The sequence below is a fragment of the Myotis davidii genome, unplaced genomic scaffold (genome assembly GCF_000327345.1).
Source record: "Myotis davidii unplaced genomic scaffold, ASM32734v1 scaffold373, whole genome shotgun sequence".
NCBI classification, from domain to species: Eukaryota; Metazoa; Chordata; class Mammalia; order Chiroptera; family Vespertilionidae; genus Myotis; species Myotis davidii.
In genome coordinates this window covers 3342187-3347931 of record NW_006287255.1, presented here as the reverse complement: position 1 = coordinate 3347931, position 5745 = coordinate 3342187, and positions in this window count along the sequence as shown.

The window sequence follows — 5745 nt, the reverse complement described above, 5'->3', positions numbered from 1 at the left end:
CCGGCAGTTGGACATCCCTGGAGGGGGTCCGTGATTGGAGAGGGTGCAGGCCATGCTGCGGGACCACCCCCCTCCCATGCACGGGTTTCATGCACCAGGCCTCTAGTATGTATATGTATATGTATATGTATATGTATATGTATATGTATATGTATTTTACTGATTTCAGAGAGGAAAGGAGAGGGGGGAGAGATAGAAACATCAATGATGAGAGAGAAACATTGATCAGCTGCTTCCTACACACCCCTCACTGGGAATCTAGCCCTCAATCTGGGCATGTGCTCTGACCGGGAATCGAACCGTGCCTTCCAGGTTCATTGGTCAACACTCAACCACTGAGCCATGCTGGCCGGGCAAAGCAGTTATATTTTTAATTCTAGGTAATTCCATACTATTTTCCACAGTGGCTGCACCAATATGCATTCCCATCAAACAGTACACAAGAGTTCCCTTTTCTCCACATCATCCCCAACACTTGTTGTTTGTTGTTTTATTGATGATAGCTATTCTGACAGTTGTGAGGTGATTTTTCATTGTGGTTTTAATTTGTATTTTTCTGATGATTATTGACATGGAGCATCTTTTCATATGTCTGTTGGCTAACTGTATGTTCTCTTTGGAGAAGTTTCTGTTCAGTTCCTTTGCCCATTTTTTAATTGTATTATTTGTCTTGCTGGTGTTGAGTTTTGTAAGTTCTTTATAAAGTTTGGATATTAACCCCTTATCAGTTATATCATTGGCAAATACGTTCTTAGGTCTTTTAATTTTGTTGATGGTTTCCTTTGCTGTGCAAAAACATTTTTATTTGCTGTAGGCCCATTTGTTTATTTTTTCTTTTGTTTCCCTTGCCTGAAGAGATATATCCAAAAATATTGCTACGAGAAATGTCTGATTGTACTGCCTATGTTTTCTTTTATGATTTTAATGGTTTTGAGTCTACCATTTAATTCTTTAATCCATTTTGAGTTTATTCTTGTGTATGATGTAAAAAGGGGTCTGATTTCATTTTTTTGCAATATCTGTCCAATTTTCCTAACACTATTTATCAAGTAGAATATCTTTGCCTCATCTACACTAATAAAAGAGAAAAATGGTAATTGGCGTATGATGCTACCCTTTTCATTGGCTAATCAGGGCTATATGCAAATTAACTGCCAACTAAGATTGGCAGTTAATTTGCATATGTAGGCACAATGCAGGGAGGCGAAAGGGAAAGCTGGAAGAAGCCCCCTGCCACTGACAGTGATCAGAAACCCAGGGAGGCGCTAAGAGCCCCCAGGGCCCCCTTTCCCGGCCCCCCAGCCATGATCGGAGAATCAGGTGCCTTTTCCGTTTGATCGGAGGGTGATGAGGGTCACCTCCTCTGGCCGAGGCATCAGGCCTGGGTGGGGGGAGGAGCCGGGAATTGGGGGGATATGATGTTCCCCTTGCCCAGGCCTGACGCCTGGGTCAGAGGCATCAGGCCTGGGCAAGGGGCCGATCCTGCGATTGGAGGGTGATGGGGGTCAACGCCTGAGGGCTCCCAGTATGTGAGAGGGGGCAGGCTGGGCTGAGGGACACTCCCTCCACCCCCCACACACACCCAGTGCACGAATTTCGTGCACCGGGCCCCTAGTTGTATATAATCTTGCCTCCTTTGTCAAATACATATTAATTGACCATAAAGACATGGATTATTTCTGGGCTCTCTATTCTTTTCCATTGAGCTATATGTCTGTTTTTATGCTATTTTGATTACTGTGGCCTTGTAGTATAGTTTGGTATTAGGTAGCATGATTCTTCCTACTTTGTGTTTCTTTCTCAAGATTGCTGTTGCTATTCAGGATCTTTTGTGGTTCCATATAAATTTTTGGAATATTTGTTCTAGTCCTGTGGAATATGCCATTGCTATCTTGATAGGAATTGCATTGAATCTATAGATTGCTTTGGGTAGTATGGGCATTTTAATTATCTTAATTCTACCTTTCCATGAACACAGTATATGCTTTTACTTATTTGTATCTTCGTCAGTTTCTTTAGTATCTTATACTTTTCTGAGTACTGCCTTGGTTAAAATTATTCCTAGGTATTTTTTTTATGCAATTGTAAATGGGATTGTTTTCTTAGTTTGCCTTTCTGGTAGTTCATTATTGGTGTATAAAAATTCAGCTGATTTCTGGGTATTTACTTTGTATTCTGCTACTTTACTGAATTTATCAGTTCAAATAGTTTTTTTAGTGGTATCTATAGGGTTCTTATGTACAATATCATATCATCTGCAGATATTGACAGTTTTACTTTTCCAATTTGAATGCCTTATTTCTTTTTTCTTCTTGTCTGATTGCTGGGGTTAGGACTTCTATAATAATAAAAGCATAATATGCTAATTAGACCAGATGTCCTTCCGGACAACCTTCCGAACGAAGCTGGGGCTGAGAGGGAAGTCCAGGTCCTAGGTGCCTGCCGGCAGCCAGAGAGAAGCCTGGGCCCAAGGTGCCTGAGGGAAGCTGGTGCCGGCAGCCGGGGGAAGGAAGGCCTACTCTTGCACAAATTTTGTGCATTGGGCCTTTAGTGTTGAATAAAAGTGGTGAGCTCAGCTGGCATAGCTCAGTGGTTGAGTGTCAACCTATGAACCAGGAGGTCACAGTTCCATTCCTGGTCAGGGCACATACCCACCAGCTTGTGGCTCGATCCTCAGTGTGGGGTGTGCAGAAGGCAGCTGATCAATGATTCTCTCTTATTGATGTTTCTATCTTTCTCTCCCTCTCCCTTCCTCTTTGAAATCAATAAAAATATAATTTTAAAATTAAATAAATTTTTAAAAAAGTGGTGAAAGTGGATATCCTAAGGGAACGCTTTTAGTTTCTGTGCCAGGTCAGCACAGTCAAGGGTTCAGTGAGCCTGGGGTGGGGGTGAGCCGCGAAGGATTCAAGAAAAGACAGAGAATAAGCTGGAGCTCGGTGGATCTCTTGTCCCTGAATGAGGCCACAGAGAGGGATCCAGACAGCAAGCTGAGGCTTTATTTTATAGTCAGAGAAAAACAAAGTAGTGGTCAACATAGTTACAATGTTCTTGTGAGTTTCACTTGTTTTGGCAGCACTTGCTTCACCTCCCACAGTCCATTAGCTACCTAGGAAGGATCTAGCGGAGGGCCATAAGGTCAAGCTTAATTATGCTAAGAAGGCTCTGCCTTCTAAGCTGGGACTTGTTTGGGGCTCTGCCACAGGTCAATCCGAGGCTTAACTCTAGAGCCGCTCCCTACAAGTTTCTGACCATTAAAAATGATGTTGGCTGTGAGTCTATGGCCTTTTATTATGTTGAGGTATGTCCCTCTATTTTCACTTTGCTGAGAATTTTTATCTTAAACATGTGCTGGATTTTATCAGATGCTTTTTTTCTGTATTTATTGATATGATAATGTTGTTTTTATCATTCATGTTTATATGGTATATCACATTTATTGATTTGTGGCTTTTGTACCAAACTTGTATTTCCAGAATAATCCCATTTGATTATGGTGTATGATCTGTTTAATGTATTGCTGCAACAGGCTTGCTAATATTTTATTGAGGATTTTAACATCTGTGTTCATCAGGGATATTGGCCTATAATTTTTTTTTCTTTGTAGTAGCCTTTTCTATTTTGTTTTTTAAAAATACATTTTTATTTCAGAGGGAGAAAGGAAGAGAGAGATAGAAACATTGATAAGAGAGAATTATTAATCGGCTGCTCTCTGCATGCCCTACACTGGGGGTCCAGTCCACAACCCGGCGGGCACGTGCCCTGACCAGAAATCGAACCCTGAGCTCCTGGTTCATAAGTTGATGCTCAACCACAGAACCACACCAGCTGGGCTGGTTTTGAAATTGGGATTATGCTGGCCTTGTAGAATGAGCCTAGGAGTCTTTCCTCCTCTTATATTTTTTGGAATAGTTTGAGAAGGATAGGTGTTCTTTGAATGTTTGGTAAAATTCACCTGTGAAGCCATCTGGTCCAGGACTTTTGTTTGTTGGGAGTTGTTTGATTATTGCTTCAATTTCATTAGTTGTAATCTATTCAGATTCTCTGATTTTTCCTGATTCATTTTTGGAAGGTTGTATAAAAATTTGTTATGTCCTGACTTTTCAATTTGTTGGCATATAGTTGTTTGTAATATTTTCTTACAGTCCTTTGTATTTCTGTGGTGTTAATTGTTACTTCTCTTTCACTTCTGATTTTTTTAACTTTGAGTCCTCTCTCTTCTTGATGAGTCTTATTAATAAGGTTTGCCCCTCTTGTTTATATTTTCAAAAACCCAGCTCTTTGTTTCATCAGTCTTTTGTATTGTTTTTTTAAGACTATTTCATTTATTTTAGCCCTGATCTTAGTTATTTTCTTCCTTCTGCTCACTTTGGGCTTTGTTTGTTGTTCTTTTTCTAATTCCTTTAAGTGTAAGGTTCGGTTGTTTATTTGATATTTTTTCTTTTTCTTGAGATAGGCCTGTAATGCTATGAATTTCCCTTTTAGGGCTGCTTTTGTTGTGTCTCAGAGATTTGGGATTGTGTTCTCATTTTTATTTGTTTCAAGGTATCTTTTGATTTCTTCCTTGATCTCACTTTGAACCCATTTATTGTTTAGTATCATGTTTCTTAGCTTCCATGTTTTTGTGTATTTTTCAGGTTTTTTTTTTCTTGTGGTTGATTTCTAGTTTCATACCATTATGGTCAGAGAATATGCTTGATATGACTTCAATCTTCTTAAATTTATTGAGACTTGTCTTGTATCTTAACATGTGATTGATCCTAGGAAACGTTCCATGTACACTTGTAAAGAATGTATATTCTGCTGCTTTGGGGTAAAATGCTTTAAAAATATCAATTAAATCCATATGATCTAGTGCAGGGGTCGTCAAACTTTTTAAACAGGGTGCCAGTTCACTGTCCCTCAGACCATTGGAGGGCCAAACTATAGTTTAAAAAAAAACTATGAACAAATTCCTATGCACACTGCACATATCTTATTTTGAAGTAAAAAAATAAAACGGGAACAAATACAATATTTGTATTTGCATGTGGCCCGCGAGCCATAGTTTGAGGACCCCTGATCTAGTGTGTCACCTAAGGCCACTGTTTCCTTGTTGATTTTTTTGTCTGGAAAATCTATCCATTGATATAAATGGGGTGTTAACATACTCTATTATGACTATTACTATCAATCTCTCTACTCATGTCTGTCAAGATTGCCTTTATATATTTAGGTGCTCCTATGCTGGGTGTTCCCTTTATCATTATGTAGTGTCCTTCTTTGTTTCTTACATAGCCTTTGTTTTAAAGTCTCTTTTGTGAAATTTAAGTATTGCTACTACAGATTTTTTTCCATTTCCATTTGTATGAAATATCCTTTTTCATCCCTGAAAAAGGAGTTTCTTTTAGTCATCTACTTGTACAGTTTCTTCGGGTGGCTATCAAAAATTTTGAGTTTATTGTAAAAATGTCTTAATTAGATATTTCAAGTATGAAAACTGATAGAGTTAAGTTAGGTTAATGGAAGTTTACTTTTGGAAAGCTTTTTATTTGATAATTTAAAGTATATTATTTCATACTAGAGGCCTGGTGCACAAAAATTTGTGCACTCGGGGGGAAGGGGGGGTCCCTCAGCCCGGCCTGTGCCCTCTCGCAGTCTGGGACCCCTCGGGAGATAACGACCTGCTGGCTTAGGCCTGCTCCCGGTGGCAGAGGGCAGGCCTAGTCCCTAGGTGCAGCCCCTGGTCGGGCTCAGAGCAGGGCC